At 50.4% G+C, this 23,705-nt stretch overlaps 1 non-coding gene across 1 annotated transcript; it reads left to right on the top strand.

Annotated features, from left to right (window-relative positions):
• Positions 1 to 2,573: 2,573 nt before the first annotated feature.
• On the top strand, positions 2,574 to 2,641 carry MIR184 (microRNA mir-184). Its single transcript, NR_049430.1, has one exon. It is a non-coding gene; the product is annotated as a microRNA mir-184 (primary transcript).
• Positions 2,642 to 23,705: the final 21,064 nt, after the last annotated feature.

The raw sequence follows: 23,705 nt of genomic DNA, 5'->3' as shown, positions 1-23,705 counted from the left end.
TCAGAGGGGAAAGCCTTGGGGGGCCGCCAGAGGGCTGTGCTTGCAGCCCTCGCCAGCTGGCTGTGGCCCTGCTTGCTCCTTTGGCACAGTCATGACCACTGTGAATAGTGAAGGGTTGCCATGGGATGGTCTCCCCGTGTCCCTGTGGTGAGTCAGCATCACCGTGAGCGCCTCGTTTCCTTCAGTCCAGAAGCTGAGCTCGTCCCACTCTCCCCAGCGTCTGGAGCAGCCCTGGAAAACACACAGCCTCATCAGTGGATGGAGACTCCTCTTGTTGGATGAATTTGATTAGAATGAAAAAGCCCCATGCAAGTGAATTCATTGCAAAGATTAGAAGAAATTTTGATTAACATCTTAAGCACTCTATCTTATGTAAACACCCAGACATAAACAACCTTTAGACCAGGGACACAAGACAAAAGGGGAGGGGTCTTTGAAATGTAGCCCTTGGCACGGCTGGACGGTTCGCGTTTAGACTGGGCACTGGGTGGCACGTGGAATCGTATTGTTAGACGCTCTCCAGGTTTGAGAACCAGCGTTTCCAAGCTCCCGTCAGGGTCTCTGCAGACAGAGGCCCACAGTGTGGAGCCCAGGATTGCAAGCCCTGAACAGGACAGCAGCTTCCGTGGAAGAAGTGAACCACAGCATTTTCCCTTCTGTCACAGTTTGTGTCCTTGGGAGGAGGTGACTGGGCTGGTCACCCTCATCCCCCTCCTCTTGCTGCTCGGCCCTTCTGTCTCCTGTGTAAAAACATCTGCTTTCTGGCCCGTGTCATAGACTGGTTCTGATCCAGGGCCAAGGACAAGAGAGCTGCATCCTTGGGATCCTTCAACCTGGGCTTTGGTTCCCAAGGGCGAGACATGGGGGTGGGTTCAAACAGGAACAGGTGTACTACCACTGTACAGTCCTGCTTCCCCATCCAGGGAGGGGTCTTCCCTCTTCCCACACACCTGGACTCCTCGAGTCCTGGGACTGGCTCACCTGCTCCACCAGCTAGAGCCCCTGGTTCTGCTGTTTTTCTGGGTCCTGGATCCTTGACATTTGCCCTTCCAGAGTATAATCTGCTGGTGCCCAACAAGGAGCTGGTTTCCAAAGCCCTGTGCCTAATGGACACCTTCCCTATAGGACACAGATGGAGGAGCAGGTGGTGCTCCGGACTGGATTGGCCTGACCCTGGGGAAGCCATCCAAGTGGAGCAGCGATGCATCTCGGAAGCTTGGCTGAAGTAGCTAAGGCTCACTGCCACTGTCCATGATTGCATTACCTTGTCCATGATGTCAGCTACACATCAGTTGAATTCTGTGTGTGTAGGGTGTTGGGTTCACCTTCAGCACAGCCCTGGCAGGTAGGGTTGTCAGGATTGTCACCTGCGGACATGGGAAGGCAGGCTCCCAGAGGCCAGGGCACTGACACAGAGCCAATGAATGGCAAAGTAGGATTCACAGGCAGGCCAACTAACCACAAAGGCCACGCTCTTCCCCTTGCACCGTTGACCTGTTCCCTCTGCAGAGAAGCTCTCCTGAGGTAGCTATTACGACCCCATTTTGCAGAAGCGGCAGCTGAGACCCAGAGTTTATAAGCCCTGCCAGAGGCTGTGTGCCCAGACTGGGCCCTAGGTCCAAGAAAAGCCTTTTCAATCCCTCTCCTCATGCTATTTTCAGAGTGGTCTTGGGACTTAGGCGAGACGATCTGCTTTAGGGACCAGGTACCAAGGCTCAGAGAGACTCAATGATTTGCTCAAGGTTAGATAAGCCACCAATAGGTGAGCAGCAGTACAGGGGATCCGAAGTGGATGGATGGCTTTACTCCATGCAAATCCCCTCCTGAGGGATGGGCGGTTCCTCTCTGGACTCTTCCTGACGTAGATGATCCTGGTCAGGTCTCTGCAACAGAAGCCACGTTACCAGTTTTTGGTTTCCGATAACTCTGGGCATGGATGGTGTGGAAGGTCGACAGTCAAGAGGGAGGAGTCCGCCGTGGTGGGGGGGGTGAGGTCTCCCCGCTGGACCCAAACTCCACCCCCGCCTAATCCTGTGGAAGCCACATAGTGCAGTGGACACATCCAGCTCCAGTGGATTTGTGGCTGATGGGTCCTGGCCTGGGGCCAGCACCTCTGAGGACCAATCCCTGCCAGAGGAGGAGACTCAGCGCTGGGCTTTATGAATGGCATGTGGGTGTGGCACAGAAGCAGAGTCCCGGAGGAGCAGAACATGCTGGGTGTGCCTCAGACCTGCGGGAGCTTTTGGGTAAAGACTTTGCTAACTTTGGTTTATTTATTAATCTCAACAGTTAAATTAATTTAAAATTTAAAAATTTTTTTAATGTGAACCATCTACTACTTTGCATAGCTATGCAGGGCTGCATATCTCAGCGACCGTGTGCAGGAACACGAGTGCCCCGCCAGATGTCCAGAGGAGAGACGGGGAGGGGAGCAGGGCAGACGGGCACAGAGAGGCCCTGGGGCGAGGGAGCAGTGGCAGGGAGGGTCCAGTGAGTTGCGGCTGGGAAACCAGACGTCAGCTTTCATCGGGACCTGCAAACTGCAGCAAAGCCTCTTGGTCGGCCAGTCACATCCCCTTATCACTTTTCCAGCCAGCTTTGTGACTCTAAGTGTTGGACGGAGAACTGATAAGGGTAGGTGACTGACACTGCGTCTGGAACCCCGAGGGCCGCCCGCCCCGGAGGCCCCCCAACCCCGTGGGCGCCGGAGCCCAGTCTGCACTCTGGCCCATGACGGCCTAGCAGCTCTTGGGTTTTGGGCTCAGTGAGGTCGGTCCTCTGCTTATTGGAAACAGGCTCCATGCATCTGGGGCTGGGGCTCTGCAGAGAGCCCAGGCGGGTGGCTGGGCGCTTATTCCCGAGGTGCCCTCAAAGCAGTTGGGAAGTGAACAAAGAGGCTAACCCGCTTTGGAATTTTAGGCAATCTTACTTTAAAACAAAACAAAACAAAACAGGATTTTCCACGTGACCCTAGTGGAAGTCCCATCCCAGCCCTTCCCTCCGTGGACGGTTAGACACCATACTCTGTTTACGGGGACCCCGTGTTAAGACAGAATGTTTCGTGGCACTAACTAAACCTATTTCCTTTCTGCTACATTAAACATGGTTGTTTATTATTTGTTAGTTGAGAATGATCTTTTAGATTCATAATTGCTTATGTTAAAGCAAATTCAACATGTTTTCCGCTGACTTGGCATATGGCAGTGATTGAGGTGGGTAGACAAAACCACAGATTCCTCTCCCCATGAGTACAAACGCCTCTGTTTGCTGGCACTTGAGTCCAGATGAGCACATGATGGGTTGTACTGCTGCCCAACAGGTACTGGCTTTGGTTTGTTGGGGTTTTTTTGTTTTTGTTTTTTGCTACAATGAGGTATTATGATTTTCCTTGAAGAGTGAATAGTTTTTTTTTTTTTTTTTTTGTTTTGAGTGAATAGAGTTTTAAAGGCAGATTAAGATGCTACATCATAGCTGGCTCTCAATCTGAGTTGCATGTTGGAAATGTTTGGGAGGTTTGAATAATCCTGGTGCCCCAGACACATGGGAGTCTCCGGCACACAGCCTGGGCCCGTGTAGGCTGGGAATTTGCCAGTGGAACGTGAGCCGAGGCCCGGAGTATTCAAGGGGGTGGAGTCCCAGCTGCAATGCGGTGCTGGCCCCCCTGGCTACCCCATATGGATGCCCGGGGCCAGAGATTCTGATATAGTGGGTCCTGGGCTGGTGGGGGAACGATGACACTGAGCCCGGTGACCCAGCATACAGCTGCAGTGATGCCAGTGGGCAGATCAGGGAGGCCCACACCCAGGGCCCTGCCCTGTCTGAGTCCTCAGCTCCTTTGAGACTGCAGAAGTCCTTAACCCTTATTATGCCTGCTTCCTTTGAGGTGAAATGGATACTGGGGCCACAGGGGGGCCGATGTTCCCTCAGGGCCTCTCCTGCTCTAGTGGACTGCCAAAGCCCCATTCTCTCACGGGTGAAGGTGACTCAGTCCTCAGGGTCTCTGCCCTGGGTCCAGGTGTGTGGAAAGCGGCTCGGTTGGCTGGGTGGTGAACAGGTGGGGGGGCTGGGAGGAGCGGAGGGTCAGCAGAGGCTGTGCCACCTCCTCTGGTCTCCAGTGTGACATTTGATGCTGGGAGTGGCTGGTGCTTACCTGGCGAGACACCCAGCCCGGGAAGGACAACACACACAGAGCACACAGCACTGCAGCCAGTTCTCTGAAGCTCTGGTGCCTTTTCAAAGCTCCCCACAGCTCTATCTTTGTGCAGTGAGTATGTTTCCAATTTGGCACTTTTTTGGATTGATCCAAGGACGTACAAAAGAAAGATAGAAAAATACCTTGTATTATCCTTGCAATGAAAGAATATGAATGATTAAAGTGCAACTCACATTTATTTAGGGCTTACAAGGAAATCTCTGTGCAAAACCCTTTACGTTTAAACTGTAAGAGCTCTTAAATTTACCTTTGAATTTAATCATTTAATCCTTATCCTTATGGTCAGGTACTGCCATCATCCTTCCCTGGTTTATGGTTAGGATAGTAACAGGTCCAGACATGTTAAGTCACAAGCCCTAGATCATGTCACAGGGTCAAGGTTGGGATTTGAACCCAGGCCTACTGGATCCTGCTCATGCACCATCCTGTACTACCCTGAGCTGCAGAGTCAGGCCTAGTGAGGGTATGGATCCTGCTATCTATAAAACATCCTTCAATGCCCCCCACACCTTCTGAGAGGCAGGTTTTAGGGCCAGTCACATTTTGCAGCTAGGGACCCTGGGATCTGCAACATGTTACCTGCCCAGGGCCTGAGGCCAGGGACGGAAGGGAGGGGACCGAGTCTTCCTTCGTCAGATCCGCGGCCTGTGCTCCTGTTCCAGTTGGTGCTGTGGGGCCTGGCGGTGCTCACTGGCCTCTCTTGGCTCCGTTCAGTCCCAAAGCCGAAGCACCTGGCGTGATGCCTGCCATGGGGTGGGCTCCCAATACACCTTTGCTGAATGAAGCCCCTGGACCTGATGGTGCCAACCCGCATGCCCCTGGCCCCAGCCCAAGACCTCCTTCAGATCTCCAAGCTGGGGAACCCCCTCCCCCCCAGGAAGGGGCACCGAGGGACTTCCATGGACAAGCCCCAGGCTGGGGACACCGTCTCAAATATGTTCTCCTTTCCTGCCCAGATGGTGCTGCTGACAGTGCAGCAGGTGCCTCGTGGCCACAGGGAGGGGGACTCTGGGCGGCCATTCAGGAAGTTGGTTCAAGTCCTCTTGTGGACGTGGCAGGGCTCCTGTCTCGCTTCCTCCTCCATGAAGTGGACATGTCTGTTCTTCCTGTCACTGCCCACTGCCCCCCTACCCTGCCCCGGCTGAGCATCCCCACCCCCAGCCCCAGGCCTCCGTGCCTAGGGGCAGGGGCAGGAGGACTCTGCGCCTGCTGTCTGCAGAGACCTGGCGGGGTGTGTGGGTGCCCCCATGTCCCCTCCCTGCTCCGGGCCACTGACTGATTGCCCATGAAAAGCAGGCTTAGTTCTGGCTGGAAAGGCCTGAGGCAGCGGATTTCAGTGTGAGCAAGCGATTCCAGGGGCATTAGGGGAATGCAGGCCTGTCTGCAGCTCACAGAGCTGCCCGGGCTAGACTGCAAAGGAGGAGGAAGCCTGGGTTTTCTCAGGGGCCAGGCACGCAGCCCCGAAATTAAATCCCTGTGAAAGAATGTCTTCATCTTTATGGATGCAGGAAGAGCGCTGTGTTTCATAACATGAATAAGAGACAGCAAAGCCAGGCTCAGGAAATTCCCTTCATCCTGGATGCGGGATGTCAGTGGCGCAAATCTGGGGCCGCTCCTGCCCCCACCCCTCACCCCCTGCAACCTCTAGGTGAACTTGCTGCATTTGGGTTTGGGTGGAGGACTCCCCCCGCCCCATTTCCATGGTCTCAGATGGTTGTGGCTGGGGAGGAGCAGCCCCTGTCTCTCTGCCGTTTCTTAGATGGTTTGCACATACTTTGTCTGATCTGTTTTAGCTGCTTTTCAGATAAGGAAGCCAAAGCCCCCAGAAGTCTGTGTGCCTGGCCCTGAGAGCAGCCAGCGAGGCCAGCCAGACCCCGGGCTACACATATGGTGCTGGAGGCCCTCCCTGCAGCACCGCTGCCATAGCCCCCATCCCTGCAACACCCCCTTCCCTGCAGCTCCGGTGCTTGTCTGCCCCTCACAGGACGGCTTGAATCTCTGGGGGGCAGGTGCTGCCCTGGCTGGGCTCCACACGCTGGCCACACAATGGGTCCACGGGAAGCACACAGAGTGGGTCCTGTGCTTCTTCCTCTGTCCCCACTCTGATGGCTGGAAGAGTAATTGTAAGGACGGTAGCGAACATTTGTACCCTGCTCATCAGCACTTAGGCACCAGGGGTAGTGTGACTCCTGCCACCACCTGAAGGCCCCAGGCAGTAACCCCACTCAGTGGCCAGGAGACTGCCCCTCGGACAAGCTACAGGGGTCCTCAGGGCCGTGGGTGGGAGAGGTGGGCGAGACCTGCAACCCAGCACCTCCAATTCCAACCACACACAATCATGGCACACTCTTGATTTTGTCTCATCAATAAACGGAAACCCGTACATCCCTGGCTGTGTGTCCAGCAGCACCCTAAGCCAAGGAGCAAATGTTAATGTATTTCCTCCATAAGATAGTGCAAGGAGGAATGTGTTGTTACTGTCAACCCCGTTCCCTTCGGCGGATCGAGGCACACAGGTGTCCAGGAAGTGGAGTGAAGACAGGCAGCGGGCAGATGGCCCAGCCGGGATTTTTCAGGAGGTCCGTGCTCTCACCACATGGCCACATGGCTTCTCTTTAGAAACGACCATTAATACACCTCTGCTGTGTGCCAGGCACTGGGGCTCATGCCACGTGCTCCTAAATCATCTGAAGCGTTCCTCGCTGTGACCTGGCGAGCACAGGAGCCGCACATGGCCCCGGGTCTATCCTATTGCAGAACACAGAGCCTGAGGCTGGCTTCTTGCTCACTTTATGGTGCTCCTAAAGGCTGTGTCCACATCCACCTGAAGGTCACACCTTCAGCGGGGACTTGGGTATGATGGGTGTGAGGCTTGGAGTTGGTGGCTGGGTCCTCTGTGGAGCTGAGTTTCTAAATTAGTAGAATTTGAGTGGAGCTCTCATATGGGGGCACAGCCTGGGGCTTTAGGAGAAGCTGGAGGCCAGGACGCCACCAGCCCCTGCAGGTGGGGCCCTGGGCTCTGGAGTCAGGAGGCAAGGGCACCTCAGGTGAGTGGGGGGAGCTGGGCAGGGCCCCTGTTCCCTGGGTCTGTAATCCCCAGAGCAGGGCTAGTTCCATAGCTCCTTTGTGGTTATACTCTCTGCTGTCACCAACTTGAAATTCTTAACTTTTAACAAGGGGCCTGCATTTTTATTTTTCACTGGGCCCCTCAAAATGTATAGCCAGCACTACCTACCCCCCTAAGGGAGGCCCCTTCACCAGACCTCTGGTCTGATCAGATGTGCGGGTTGCTAGTGCCAAGCACATTTCTGCACCTAGGCTGGCTCCCTGGGCAGAGGCCAAGCCCAGAGGCTGGTCACTGAGGACGCCTGGGCAGCAGCCAGGGAGGAGCTTCTGGAGCCCGTGAGAGCAGATGGTATGACGGGAACTGAGGCTTTGGCTCTAAGTCATCTTTGTGTCCCTGCAGTGGAGCCCGGGAGCAGGAGGTGCCAGTGCCACGCAGCAGATGTGCAGCACGCAGCCACAGAGCTGTGGACACATGCGGTCCCCCAGTCATCCAGCCGGCCGTGCTCAGGTCACGTCTCAGTGCCACCACCTGATCCCTGTGTCTCTGCTCTGGCACCTCCAGCTGCTTCCTTACCAGGAAGACATTCCCGGGGTTCAAGGTCCCGTCTTTAATTGGGGCAAGAGGGTGGAGTCTGCGGACTTGGTGAAAATGCAGTGAGTGCCCGCCCCCTCACATCTCCATCTGGCTGCAGACCGGAACCCAGAACCACTGAAGGCAAGGAGCCAGGCTCAGGTCATAAAGGGAAACAAAAGTCAGAAACTACTCAGACCTTCCACAACTGGACATTTGAAAATCAGCTCTTACATAAATAGACTGGGTTACTTAACAAATTATCTTGCTGCACACCTGGAAGAAAATAAAACTAGAGATACAACTTTGCTGTGCACAAAAGTAAATTCTCCATGGGTTAAAGATCCAAATGAGAAAAAGCATAAAAATATCAGAAGTAAAAACAAGTGTGTTTTTTTTTTTTTTTTTGAAACACCCTTGGAATATGGTTGACCTTTTTACACAAGAAAAGATACCTAGGAGTCATAAAAAAAAAATCAGATTTAACTTTGTAAAAAATCTCAAACTCTGTGGCCAAAAGCAGCACAGATGGGGAGTGTGGGGTGGCCTGTGACGCAGCGGTCTAACAGAACTGTCGGTGGGACACAGACATTCCATCATGAGCTGTCCGGGAAGGCTGCCGCCGGCTGCGGGCAGCAATCACACACTTCACAAAGCTGGTCTGACTGAGGAAATAAACCTACAATTAAATTAAATGAAAATGAGTTTAAGTATCTATGGCCATGGGTGGTAGGTGGCTGTCAGGATGACCAGGCCTCAGAAGAAATATTTAGAACTTACATGGCCTTGGATGAAGGGCAGTACCCCTAACACACAGACTCCTCCAAGATGATAAGAAAAATATAAACTGCTCGAAAGGCAGGGGGTGGAGAATGCAGGACATAAGGAAGACATTTCTAGAGAGGAAACGGATGTGGAAAGCAGACAGGTGCTCCAGCCCACCAGCTGTCGGGGGAAGGCATACGCAGGTCGTGACGTGCCCAGGGGTGCACACCACACTGGCCAAATTCAAGGGATCAGGACCGCAGGGCTGCTCCGGGTGTGGGGCAATGCAAGTCGTGTGTTATTGATAGGAGTGTAAGCTGCTCTAGGTTTTGTGGGAAATTATCTGCCACGATGGAAATCGTATGTGCCCGGATGCAGACGACCCCATGGCAGGACTGCATCTCAGGAGAACAAACGCAGCGGGATCTAGGGGTGGCTGTTGGGACAGGTGCCTCACGCCTTCTCTGTCACAGCCCCCAATAACCTCAGGATTCATCAGGATGAGAACTGGGGGGAGGGGCTGGTCAGTGTTTCCAGTTCCACAGGTGATTCCGAGGACCAGGTTCAGGGCCCAAGGAACAAGCTGTGCCGTCACCGAGCACCCCATGCTCTACCAACGTTTGGCTATTTTTCAGCTTTTTGCTATTTTGAAGAACATTTTTGCGAAGAAATTCTAGAGCACATCTTTTGTGTGTTCCTGAGGATTCAATCCTCCCCATCAGAATGGTTGGATTTAAGGGCACATACACTTTTGAAAGCTTTTTATAAGCGTTGCTAATTTAGCCTCCTTCTGACCTGTTTCAGCTGATGATCTGGTTTCCTTGTTCTGCCAACTATTTCTGCGTAACTAATCATTGTAAGGTTTGGTGGCTTAAATCACAACCATTTATTTTGTTCACAAAGCTATGAGGCAGGCAGGGGGATGGAGCCTGTGCCTGTTCCACACCATGCAAGCCGGAGGGTTTGGGGTACCCATCGGGGCCAGAGGATCCACGTTCAAGATGTGTCACCTCAGGTTGCTGCTAGTTGCTGGCTGTGGGCTCACCTGGAGCACCCCTTGCGGAGGAGCCCTCAAGGGGCTTCTTGGGCATCCTCAAGGCAGGGTGGCTGGGCCCCCTGGAGCCCATGTGGCAAACGTACCAGGAATACCTGGCTTTGGGGGTCATGCAACATGTCCCTGCTGCAGTCAAACCAGGCTGGAAGAGGAGCAAACACAGATCCCATTCATTTTGGGAGGAGCATCAGCGTGACAGGGTAAGAAGGTCACGTGGGAGGGGAATCATTCTTGGAAAATATAATCCGCCGCATTATTAGTCTTGGCAGCCAATTTTATGACTTTTTAAAAGCCTGACCTCTGACATGACTTCTCTGGTTCAAAGAACTTTGAGTTATTAAAACCTAAGCCTATGCCAGAATTTCATACTTTTGACAAGGATTTTAAGAACGTTAGCACTTCTGAACCAGGAGAGGCAGTTCTTTCTCTCCGGTGCCTCCCAGCGCTCTGGCGCAGACACGGTGACATCTGCCTTCCACGTGGGGCTTCCCCTGGGGGATGTGAGGATCTATGAGGCTGCGTGAAGAAGTTCATTATATTTCCTTTATAGTGTATAATTGGGATGAGTAAAGTAAGGTAAAAATATCAGAGAAAACACAAAATATTGGATTTGTATAAAAGTTAGAAATAAAATGTTTTCGAGTTTCATCGTGAGAAACTTTCTTGCATTTGCTTCCATTGAAAATATATTTTCAATAATCAGATTTTATACCTTAAATGGCTATGTGGAATTTCGGATCAAGTTTTTAAAACTCAGTACATGGACTAGAAATATGCATCTCCCCAAATGATAAAAAAATTAAGAGCCATTTTAGCATTTGAAATTATGTTTCAAGAATCAGAGCATCTTTTCTTCTTCTGGTACTTGTGATGTTGATTTTTTTTTTTTTTTTTTTGTTAACGCAAATGGATTTTGAATCCATCCAAATTTCTCTCTATCAAGTTTTTGGAAATAATTAATGAAGCCCTATTTTGCAAATGTGCACTCTCAGAGCGGTCACCTGCAGATGCCAGGGATACCACAGAGGGGCACGTTGTCTGTACGAGAGCCGAGGTTCAGGGTGGCTGGGTGGACCCACCTGCTCCCCACACCTGCCACCCAGTGGTCGTGTGTCTGAGAAAGGCCAGCACAGCAGAGGGCAGAGGGCACTGTTAGATGGCACTCGGGGCCTACAGCCTGGGGACACTCCAGTCCCCCAGCCCTGGAATCCAAACACCCTGGGGTCTGCAAAGGTCCCGGCCCGTGGCTGGAGAAGCTCCATCTCTATGCAGTATGCAGATTCTCTCCCCAACGTGCACTCAACAAACATGCACTGGAAAGTTATTTGGGCCCTGGTGAGATGCTCCCTGCTGGGGACATAGGATGTGCCAAGTCAGGGTCTTCCCCTCTGGCGGCAGAAACGTGGGTTGACTCCAGAGCAAAGCCCTCGTGTCCTTCATTCTGAAAGCGCTGCCCCATCTGTTTTTTAAAAACAGCTGAACCTGCAAAAAAGAGGAGGCAGAGGTGCAGCCTGGCAGCCGGACGCTGGAGGGTGGACACTCGAAGCTCTGTTTAGGGGATTAGTCAAGCCTGTCATGAGGCTCGTCAGGCTGAGTGGAGGTCACGGACATTTCACAGCGGCTTCAGTCTGGAGCCTGAGCACCTCTGTATAGGGGGAGTGGGCTTGGGGAAAATGTGCTTCATTTCCAGGGAAGGCATTCACGTGCTCATCCATCCATCCATCCACCCATAAGGCCAGACATTCCACTGCTCCTCTAGCCATTTGCTCCAGAAACACTCAAACATCCGGGAAGCACCTACCACGGCTGCATCCTCGCTTGGTGCCTGGGAGAGAGAAATGAGGGCGGGCCCTCTCTGACCTGGAGACTCTCTCCCTCTGGGGAGAGACAGGGTTCCTTGCAGCCAGGGCCCACACAGGGTGACCACACAGGGTGACCACGGCCGTGCAAGAAGGCAGCTCTGGACTGCGTGAGCTCAGAGGAGCTACACCCCGGTGGCTGGACTGAGGAGACATGAACTGTGATGCTCTCTCCCTCCAGACCTTTCCCTGCAGGATGTACACGTGTGCTCACAGGGGTCAGCACTTCTGTGTGAGGACTTGGAGAGGGTCCCACCGCTCCGCCAGCACCTTGCCCAAGGACATGGGTCAAGCCCCACCAGCCTTCCTGCCCTCCCCCGCAGTGATCCCAGCCAGCCTCAGCCCCGCTCGGCCATGCAGCCTCACCTCTGGCCACAGGATGAGCCCCACTGTCCTGCCTAGAAAGCTTCCAAACCAACCAGTTTTTGTTAGCACAGCTGGTTGTTGAAGCAGCTGCAACCCATCAGGGCACGGGCAGGGGCATGGGCACGGAATGGATGGCTCTGCTTCCCAGTGGCTCCTTGGCTGTATTATGCTGAAGGCCTCTCCCTCTGGGTAGTGGCTCCCCTGGCGATGGCTCAGCCTACTTCCAGAAAGTTCAGTTGCTTGCAATTAGGAAGAACTCGGCTCTCTTCATTTAAGAACGTTGATCTCACATCTATTTAAAGCTCTTCTCCCCTTTCCCCTGGGAGCAAGTGAGACTGCAAGGGCCAGGGTTTGGGATGGAGGCTGGAGGTTGTGTGGGGTGAGGGGCCAGGCACAGTCCATGCTGAATCACCCTGGCCCACCATTATGGCATGGCCCTCAGTGTGAAGGCAGGTTCAGAGAGGGAGGACAGAGGTTTTCTCCATCCCCATACTGGAGGGGGTCCCTTTGCCTAGCTGGCACTGCTAAGTCACCAGCTACAACCAGGTGGGATCCACTGTCCATCCTCTTGGTGGCCACCCTGCATCCTGTACTCAGGCTGTAGCCTCCATTATACCCTCTCCCTCCAGAGAGTCCCTCCCAGCTCTGGTCACCTAGGAGGGAGGTGAGGTCTGGAGCAAAGTCCCGAGGCTCCCAAACTGTGGGGTTCTCCGCTGGCTTCCTGCCTCCATTTTCAGTCCTCCTGGCTGGGGTCTGGACCCGACCCTAGACCTTGGTCCCCTCCCCTGGGGCTGCTCCGGCTGCCCATTAATGTACAGAATCAGCTGTGTGCATGCACCCATGGCCTGGCTTCTCTCTTTTCTGTACCCTGGTCCCCTAGATATTCTGCCTAGGGCTACTCAGATGCCCTCTGGACCAGTCTTAGAGGACTCACCCTCCCTGGTCTTCCTATGCTGCACACCCAAGCCTGACTTGTGACAGCAGGAGCTGACATCCTCTGGAGCAGTGTGAACTTGCAACCCCAGTCCATCACCATGGCCTCCAGCCCTGTGGCAGGAATGTGGAGCTCCCAATGGGGCAGGGATGCTCACACAACTACTAGTGCTCAGCTCAAGGCTATTTTGAACCTGTCTGATGCTTGGCCGACATTCCTGTGAGCTTCTGTCACAGAATCATCTTTGTTCTGTTTCAGCTCATCCTCGATGGCAACCTACAGCACCCTCCACCCCAAGACCCTGCTCTCTTGATTTTTAATTAGGTCTAAGTGCGATGTGGTTAAGAACAAGTAATGCTCACACCCAATTCTGGATAAGTTTCACATTTGTACTTTTAAAGAAAACTGTGGTAAAAACCACATAAGGTAAGGCATACACTCAACTAATTTTTAAGTGTACAACACAGTACTGCTAAGTGCATGCACACCATGGTCCAGAAGATCTGCAGAGCTTTCATCTCTTGTGCTGAAGATCTAGGGTCACTGATCAGCCACTTTCCACTTTGCCCATCCATTGGCCCCTGGCAGCCCCGATTCCATGCTCTGCTTCTGGGGCCCTGGCTGCTTTAGATATTTTGTGTAAGTGGAATTGTGCTGTATTGTGGGATGTTCTCCTCATTTCGCCGAGCATAATGTCCTCAAAGTTCATGGTGTAGCAGGTGACAGGGTTTCCTTCTTTTTAAATGCTGGGTAACAGCGCCTGTTCTTCATCTGGTCATCCACTGACAGACATTCAAGTTGTTTCTTCCCTTTGGCTATGGAGAATATGCTGCTCTGAACACGGGAGTGCACAAACTTCTGAAATCCTGGTTTTCTGTTCCTTTGGACAAAATATCCAGAAGTAGGGTTAGAGCATCACACAGCAGTTGTGTTTTCTGGTTTTGAGAACACGCCATACTCTTCAGTGTTGTAGCTGCTCCATTTTACCATCCCACCAACAGTGCACAAGTTGTCTAATCTCTCCCAGCCTTGTTGACGTTTGTCATTTCCTGCTTTTTGAGACAGTGGTCATCTTAACGGCGGGGGGGCGGGGGGGGATAGGTGGTATCTCATTGTGGTTTTGATTAGCATTTCCTTGGTGATGAGTCATGTTGAGCATCTTTCCATGTCTCTGCTGGCCGTCAAGATGCTATGTCTTTGGAGAAATGCCTATTCAAGTCCTTTCTCATTTTTTAGATTGGGTTGTTTGGTCTTTTTTTTTTTTTTTTGCTATTGACTTGTAGGAGTTTCTTTCATTCAAATTTATACTTCATTGCTGCCTTCATGCATCCATTCAGCCTCTGGGGGGAGTGACAGGAGGTGACAGCTAAGTCCCACAGCCAGCACCAGGGGCTGGTGCTCTGTCTCCTTCCCTTGGAAGTCCAGGGCAGTCCTCCGGTGAGCACATAGAAAGACCAAGTGGCCAGGGCCAGGGTGCAGCAGGTGGGGCCAGCTGTGCTGGTCTGGGGCTCTGGTTGACATTGATGGGCCTATGATCAGAGGCAGTGGGTTTTATATCCCAGGGGCAGGTGCACTGTGCCTGGTGCTGACACACTGGAAGCTTTGCAGGATAAAGGCAGCAGCTGTGGAGGAGGGATGACAGAAACTGTGATGACACCTTCAATTCCTTGAAAATAAATGCCTACGTAAGAGGGATGTGTGAAATTCTCAGAGGAGCATATGGCTGGAGGTTGGGGAGCAGGGTTGGGGGCGCAGGGCCCGAATTAGAATACATAGCCATAGCAGGGGGGTTTTCAGGGATGTCGGGGTAGTTCCCTTCTTCATATTGGAAAAGGCAGCTCTCCATCCAGCCTGATGGCACCTCACACTTGAAATGCTACCATATAGGCAGTAACTTACTAGACTAACATCTCACAATGGCTAAGTCCTCACTGAGCACCAGTGAGGACCTCACGGTGTCATGGATTTGATCAGAAGGTTTTCTGATAATAGGTTTGGGGAGAAGGAGCAAAGAAGAGAGTGCTGGAAGAAGGAGGGTAGGGAAGGGAATTCCTTGTTTAGCAGAAGGTAGTGATACAGATATTATTTCCCCTACAACATGTATATTTGGTTATAAAAGTACATTGATTCACTGTAGAAATACTGGAGAAGACAAAGAATGATAAAGAAGGAAATAAAAGTCTCCCATAAATTGTATCTCAGAGATAACTGTTATGGAGGCTTTGGTGTATATGGGGTCTGGAATCAGATAAACTTGCATCAGAGTCTGGTTCCAGTAACTACTGTCCTCTTTCTTCCCAGAACTTTGCCATAGGGCCTCTGGGAATCCTGTTTCCAAGGGGTAGTTGTCATTAGTGCTGGCGTCCAGATGTTGCTGGGACTTCTGTCTGCAGACACACTTCACAGCTCCCTTGCCATTAAGTGGGACCACGTATTTAGTTTTGACCAGTGAGTCGTGAATGGAAGTGACGTGTGTCATTTCCAGGCTGGAGCTGTAAATTGCCAATGTAAGGCTGTCTAGAATTTTCTTCTCCTCTATAAGGTTTTGAAGCAACACACAGATGGAAGCTCCTCTGTCACCTGGACTCTGTGAGCAGGCTCCCCTGGTAGCCACATAACAGAAGCAAAAATTAATAATCATCTGTGTTCTCAAAGCCCTGAGCTGTTGGGATTGTTTGTTATAGCAGCAGAACCTGGTTTACACGGACTGGTAAGCCAGTTTCTCTAATTTACATCTACTCTCTAGAACTTGGTTCAGCTGGAACAACTGAGTGGCTTGATTCCCGCTGCTGTCCCTGGGCTGTCTCTCAGCAGCCTCTGCTCCCTTGGCTCGACTCTACTGTCTACTGGACTGCCTTGCCTACATGCCCCAGGGACTTCTCAGATACTCTGGCCTATCACCCACTCACCTCTTGCCCAAGGAGGCAGCATCTCTCAGGCTTTCCCATCTCAGTAAATGGTACCTCCATCAATCTAGCTGATCAGATCAGAAACATGGCCATCATTCCTTTCATCTCTTCTTGACCATGATATCCAATCAAACACCTGGCTCACTCATTATGGCTCTGTAATATCTCGATCTGTTCACTTCTCCCAGGACTACTTCTGGGTTAGGATATCTTCGTCTTTCACCTAAAGAGACTACAGCCTCCTTGTTGGCTCCTTCCTTATGGCCACGTCCTCCTCAATTTCTGTTCCACTCTGCAGACATAGCTGTACGCCATGACTTTCCCCTCCCCAGGGCCAAGCCCAGATTCCTTAAAACATCATTCAGAAACCTTTGTGGTCTCACCCTCTCCTCACCACATGTTCATCTTTCCTGCCCCCTGCCTTCCCTTCCCTGTGTGCTCCGGACACAGACTCTGGTCCAGGTGCTGAGGTGCAGCTGTGGGGCACACCCACCGGTGTTTTGTGAAGCCTGCCCACATAATTGTAGTGGCAGCCATTGCTGAGAACTATTGCTCCAGCCAAACCACACCATCTCCATTCTTTTGTAGACATCACAGACTTTTTCAGAGCCCAGCTTTTAAACATGACAACTGCCCTGTCTGTTGGAAACATTCATCTCTTCTTCCATCCCAAAGTCCAAACCCTGACCCTGTCATGAATCCCAGTCACACCTCAACATTCATTTAGCAACACCTGATCACTTGTCCAATGGCAAGCCCAGGTGGTCTTCGCAGAGCCCTCCACTTACTCAGACATATTGCCATGTCTCTGTCTCCCCCCTTCTCATGTGCCATAATCCCAGAAACAGAGGTTGCCCCTCATTCAGCCTCTTAGAGCTATGTTCAGCATGGTGTCTAGCACATACAAAGACTTAGTATATTTGTAAAATGTATAATTGAAGAAAGAGGTTAACCTTGCGTGGCCTGTCCTTGATGAGCCTGTCCTTGGGTTCCTAGTCAGCGTCTGAAAGTGCCCTGGGGCCACTGACCTCTCAGTTAGCTTTGGAATCTAGCCTCAGATTGGCACCACATTTGCTGGCACCCACATATGAGTTTTTTTGGGAGGTAGGACCACCACTTAGCAGCAGGGTGGCTCAGGGAAAATTACTGAGCCCCCTGTACCAAATTTCTTTCTGTGTAAAATAAGGATGATGATAATATCTGCCTTGTAGTGTTCCTGAAAGGTTTATGTAGCATAAACCACAAAACCCCTTGGCAGTGTGTCTGGCCCACAGGAAGAGCCCGTGTTGGTTTGCAAACTGGCCCCACATATGGAGGGTCAGGAAAGGCTGAGGAATGAGGTGACCCACACCAGATTGGCAGGGATCGAATAAGCCAGGGAATTTGCATACGAGGCTTGTCTGGGGCGGCCACATGATGAGTAGGTCTTTGTGTCCACCCTCCAGAATCTTAAAAGTTCATAGAGACACCTCACTGGGTCCATCGTACCTGCCATCCAGATGGCCCCAACCCCACATCACCATGTCACGTCTATGTCCTCGGACACGGCTTCCACTGTGGGGACAGCCGGCAGAATGTCTGTTCTGGGGGCAGGAGCGGGTGAGGAGCCTTCAGCTGCCTGGGTCTGGCTCACCATGGGCGGGTGGTGTGTCCTACCGCCGACCACCCCCCACAGCCCGGCCGGTGCTGCCTGTGTTGTTACTGACCCCTGAGGAGCTTGGCCATCTCACTTGCAAAGGTTCTCAGTTGCAGTCACCAGTTGCTGAGCTTGTTCTCGGAGTTAGGGGTTGTGTTAGTCAGGGGGACGAAGGCTTCTTGTCCCACAGGGTTGCCTCCAGAGCAGGGGCAGCTGTATGTGTAAATGCCTTGATTTCCAAGCAGGTGGTGAGTTCTGGGGCAGAGAAGCAAACAGACAGAGGCTAGGAGCAGAATCCAGATTCCCCGGCCCCACGCTGGGCGGGGTTCATGTAGCGTCCATCTGCCTGGCTCTTTACTCGGCGATCCTTGTGTGTCTCTGCTGACGGAGCTGACGTGCAGCCAAGCTGCAGCTCACCAGTTCGTCTGGGCTATTTTTGGCGTGGCTCTGTAATCGTTTTGCTTCTAGGGGTGCAGGGAAAGCTTCACAAATGTCTTCCCTACCCGACACTGTTCCTCCTGAAGTACCCAGTGACACTAATTGGATGCCAAGTGTTCTCTTTCCTGCTGAAGGAAATGTCAGTTTCTAATAATATTCTGTTATTAGGCCACATAAGTTCCTGCCTGGACAATTTATCACTGGCCTTCCTGCTTCAAATGCTCTCCTCAGTGGCCTGTCCTCAACACCGCCACTTTAGAATTGCCATTTGTCCACGCTGCTGGCCTCACTGGCTCCCTGGAGATGGGCCAGGAACCAGGATGGGAGAAGGAGCAGTCTTGTTGATGTTACTCCCACTGCCCCCCTGGGGGATGGGTGTGTCCCCTTCACACAGCTTTGGGCTCTTGGTGTAGAGACCTTGCCCTTTGGGTGGGGGCATTGATGCTACCAGGGGCTGTGACGAGTTTCATTAAAGTTCAGACTGCTGCTTGGTCCCTGGGATCGTGATGCTGACAGGGAGAGAATGAAGTCACCGTCCCAGCACGAACCATCAGGTGAATACAGGCTGCCTGCACCCAAAGGGATAGAGGAGATCATGTTTGCCCCAAAGCGATCAGCTTCAGTAACCCCCATCCAACTTTGATGGTGAATGGTCAGGTGGTGGAGCCACAGCCTGAGAAGGGCTCCGACCACAAGGTCACCCACGGGAGAAGCCACTTAGGTCAGGGAAGAGGCTCACTCAGACGCTCAATGGGGGAAGCCAACGCTGAGTCCAGCTGTGGCCTCCAGACAGGCTGCAGTGGCAGAACCATATTCACCCCATTCACCCTCACTGTGTAAGTCCCCCCGGAAACCGTGCAGGAGCTGCTCTCAGGACTTGCACACAGCAACAGGTGTGAGTAACACGGGGCCTCTCCTGCCTGCAGGGCTGAAGCACGGACACCAGAAATGCCATATCTCAGCTCAGCCCCTCTTCTCAGGGACTTTCCTGGGCTGGAAAGGAGCCACACTACACCCAAAGTCCCATCTCGTTCTGGTGCAGCCTGTGTCTAATGACTGGGTGACATGGGGCTAAGAAAGTCTGGTCCCCTTGCCCCAATTTGGGAAAACTCTGGAGGGACATCTAAGCTGCAGAATTTCCCATAGGACCGGCTAGAGTCTTGTTTGGCGTCACAGTCCAACTCTTCCTCCTGCCTTCCTCCCCACACATGCTGACCTGGAGCTCCCGTCCCAGCAAATTCCTGCATGCAAGTATTCGTCTGCAAGTCAGCCTCCTGGGCACTTGACAAGCAACAGCTCCTCCATCCCACCTTCCTTCCTGCTGCTTCGTGAACTCAGTTACGTTGGGGGGGCTCCCCCTGGTGCCATGGGGCTGAAGGCCACGCCCTGAGTTTGTTGGAGAAGGAGTCTGGCAAAGCCTGCTTCCTAGATGATGGTGGAGCTGCCATATTGGCCACAGATGGCTTCTATCCTTTTAAAGTTACTGTTATTTGGGGTCTTCGTTACTTGCAACTGAATGTTAATTCAGATGCAGATACCCGAGAGCACCCCAACACCCATCGTAGCCACACCTGCCCCAGGCTTTCTGCTCCTGCAATACTGAACCGCTATTACCACTTCAGCGCCCACCACGCTGTTCTGGCTCATGTGTCCCCCTCTGCCAGGAATGCCTTCACCATGTTCACCAGCTGACTTCTACCCACCATCGTGTGCAGCTTCATTCTGGTTTCCCCAGGAAGCCCTCTCTGACTTCTCTGGCCCTGCTCCATCTCCCAGGCAGTGTTCGGAGCTCCTCCTTTGCATGACCATCAGATCTCTCTCCCAGGGCCCATGACACTGCTTTGAAATTGCATCTTCCACCAAGAATCGTGAGCCTCTTGGTGGCACAGAGTGGAACACTAGTCCCTGTACCCTGAGTGGTGTATGAAACCCATGAGGTGCCCTATAGTCATTTATGGAATAAGCAATTGTTCACCACAACTTATATGGCTTATTTAAATCTCCATCTAGTTAGGAATCCCATAATCAATCCCTTTATTAGGCAGTCCTGTGTATTTACCAATTTTACCTAAAATGCTGAACCCACAGAAGTTCTTTGCAAGCCATAAGCTATCTGATGCGCTTGAGGTCGTCATGGGGTCAGGATAATGGCGTGGCCACTGCGGGTCCTCTCTGGGCTGGCCGCTGAGCCTCGTCCCAAACTGACGCGGGTGGCTGTCCCGACACCTGCCAGCTCATCCCCATTCCTACCACAAGAGCACCTACATTCGGTGTTCCTCATCCCCCCACCCACACCTTTGAAACCTCTTCTTGGGAACAGCAGACTCTGCCTCCCACTCCAGGCAGGTTTCTGTGCTAATCTTAATTTGGAAATAATCACTACAAATTGGATTTCTATTCAGGATCTCCCACGCTTCCCTATTAACTCTAGCACGTTAACAAATACCAAAATATTCCTGTAAAAATATTTCTCCCTCAGCGAACATTGTTCCTCATTCCAGATTCCTCTGTTTAATGCCATCTGATCCGAGCTGAATCGACTTAATTATACTTTTACTGAGACCTGCCGTGTCTCTCCCTGTCAGACACGTGGTGAGAAGAAGCAGAGCCGGGCCTGGGAGACAGGTGCACAAGGCGGTGCAGAGGAGCAGAACCTACTTCTCCGTCAACATAGTAAGACACAGTGAGGGAAGACACATCAGCAAAGGATAAGGTGGTCATGTCCAAATAAAGGGAGGATTGCAACCTCCAGAGGTGTAGCCAAAGATGGAAGTTTCTCGAATTCAAAGCTGGGGCTTTCTCCACCACTGAGAGCAGCATGTCTGCCACACATCTCACTCTGACACCTCTATTTGGAGGGAACAGATGGGGATCGGTGGGTGGGAAGCCCAGAGAAAGGTGTGGAATGTACCTTCTAGATCAGGGATTCTAAGCGGGGGAGATTTTGTCCTGCAGCAGACGCACAACAGTGTCTGGAGACATTCTTGGTTGTCGAACCCCGGGGGATGGAGAGGGTGGGGAGGGGAGATGCCACTGGCATCTGGAGGGGAATGGCCAGGGATGCGGCTCAACATCCTGCAGTGCCCAGGGCGGCCCCCACAGAGGATTATCTCTTCCAAAATATCACTGGTGCTGGAGTTGAGATCTTGCTGCAGATGCTCTGACCTTCCTCCCACAGATAAGTTGTATTCACCGGGAGCAGAGGAACAATTCTGTTTTCCTCTGACCATAATCTCTGTGTCTAACTGGTTATTGAAACAATATACATTAGCTCAGTGAAAAACCAGTGATGTGCTATTTACAAAAAAAAGAAAAAACAAAACAACAAAAAAACCCCCAAAAACCTCATCTAGAAATGGCCATTAATTCAGGTCAATAAATGCAAACAAAACCAGAAGTTGTATATTAATACCAATAAAAGTTTAATCTAAGGTGAAAAGAGAAAGACTGAAAGGGGGATACTTTACAAAGATAAAATTTACAATTGCCCATGAACATATAGCTTTTCTAAATCCTTAAGTACTAATAAAATAATATCAGCATAAAATTCTTTTAAAGCTAAGAAGAGGCACAGAACAAAGATAAAATTTACAATTTATTGTAAATTTTACAAATTGTAAAATTTACAATTGCCCATGAACATATAGCTTTTCTAAATCCTTAAGTACTAATAAAATAGTATCAACATAAAATTTGTTTAAAGCTTTTAAAAATTCTTTTAAAGCTGCAAAAGGAGGTGGGAGCCTGAATAGAAACAAAATAGAGGCACACCTCTTCTTTTATTGTGTTTTACTTTACTGCATTTCACAGATATCATACTTTTTACAGACTGAAGTTTTCAAACTTTTCATCATTGTTATATTTGTGATGGTGATTCGCAATCCATGATTACCACTCACTGAAAGCTCAGGTGATTTTTTAGCGATAAAGTATTCTTCTAAAAGATTTTATTCTTTTATTTGAGAGAGAGAGAGAGTTAGAATGAGAGTGAGAGAGAGAGAGAATGAGAGAGAGCGTGAGGGGAAGAAAAGGCAGAAGGAGGAGCAGACTCTCTGCTGAGCAGGGAGCCTGATGCCAGGCTGAATCCTGAAACTTCAGGGTTGTGACCTGAGCCAAAGGCAGATGCCCAACCATCCAAGTCACCCAAGTGCCCCAACAATAAAGTATTTTTAAATTGAGGTTATGTACTTTTTTTAGACATAGTGCTATTGGACACTTAATAGACTACAGTGTAGTGAAAACATAACTTTCAGGCACTGGAAAACCAAAAAAAAAAAAAAAAAAAAAAGAAATTTCATCTGACTTGCTTTACTGTGAAATTTGCTTTATTGTGGTGGTCTGGGACCCAACCTGCTACATCTCTGAGGTATGCCCACAGTAAGAGGAGATGTTCATGTAGTTCACGGTAGGTGGCTTTGCAGGTGGATCCCATATCGATGGAAAATAGGGAGGCATGATCTTTTAAAGGTTGTAAGGTAGAGAAATCAATTCAGAAAATTATAATAAAGCCACTTTCATTATGAGTCTGTAGGCTTCATAGGTAACTTCTTTCAAATGTTTAAGGTACAGATAATTACTGTTGCTTACTGTTTCCAGACACAGGAGAGTCTCACCCAATGTCTGAACAAACCTGATACAAAATGGAGAAAGAGAAAGAAAGAGAAGCATCTATAGGTCAGTCTCCATTGTGATAACTCACACAGAAGCCCCAAATAAGATATCAAAAAGAAGAACACAGAAGATATTAAAAGAAAGATACACAAAGAGAAATGAATCCCGAGCATGCAAGGATGGTTCAATCTGAGAGCCTCTTATGCATACGGATGCACTGCTATCAACCAAGCTTCATTTCAGTCTCCTTAACTCAGTGAAATAGACACTAGTGGGACTTCCTTCACACAAGAAGACATTATAATCCCTCGCCCAGAAAGCTAGTACGACTTCATGTAGGAGGTCGAAAGTCTTCCCATTGAAGCCAGAAGTAAAAACTCCCACTGTCATGTATTAGAATGACAGAAGAGGCACAGAACATGTACAGGAAGATGTATAGGGTTTTTACATTTATGCCAAGATCAAACCTTTACTATATTATGAGAAAACCAGTGAGAAAATCTCATATCAGAGAAGATGCCCTTTACAATAGAAACAAAAAAAAACCTAATGACAAATGCACTAAATTTTAGGGCTCTGTGCTATAAACTTGAAATTCCTACTGAAAGCCATTAAAATGGTTTTAGTAAGTAAAAGCTTCCCTTGTCTCTCTTTGGAAGACACTGCAGGGGGGAAACTTTCAACCCCTGAGTTTAATCTCTGAATTCAGTGTGTTCCCCATCCAATTCCAACAGAATGTTGTTTGGAATATGATAAATTAAAACTAGATTTTATCTGATGGAATTAACCCAGGATTAGGATCAGATAAAGGTCTGACAGAGAAGAATAATCATTAGACCATGACACTATTGGGTATTAAAACATTGGTTAAGGCCACAGACATTTTAAATAATATAATTTTAGAGCAGGAGAAACAGAGAGATCACATAGGAGAACAGGGAGTCTAGAAATGAATCAAGTACGTCTGGGAATTGAGGATTTGATTAAGATGGCATTGCTAAATTTGTCTCCAAGAATGGGTTATTTAATAAACCTTTGGGGAGCCTCATTAGTTATTTGAAAGTAAAAATTTGTATTTCTTGCCTTATTCTTTGTGTGCAAATAAACTTTACATAGATCCAAAAGTTAAATATAACAAATAGAACCATAAATGCTAAATTAATTTTTTAAAAAATTTTTAACGATTTATTTTTGTTTATGATAGAGAGAGAGAGAGAGAGGCAGAGACACAGGCAGAGGAAGAAGCAGGCTCCATGCAAGGAGCCTGACGCGGGACTCGATCC

This window comes from Canis lupus, chromosome 3, assembly GCF_011100685.1.
Source record: "Canis lupus familiaris isolate Mischka breed German Shepherd chromosome 3, alternate assembly UU_Cfam_GSD_1.0, whole genome shotgun sequence".
NCBI lineage: Eukaryota > Metazoa > Chordata > Mammalia > Carnivora > Canidae > Canis > Canis lupus.
This window is presented reverse-complemented; position numbering and strand designations above follow the sequence as displayed.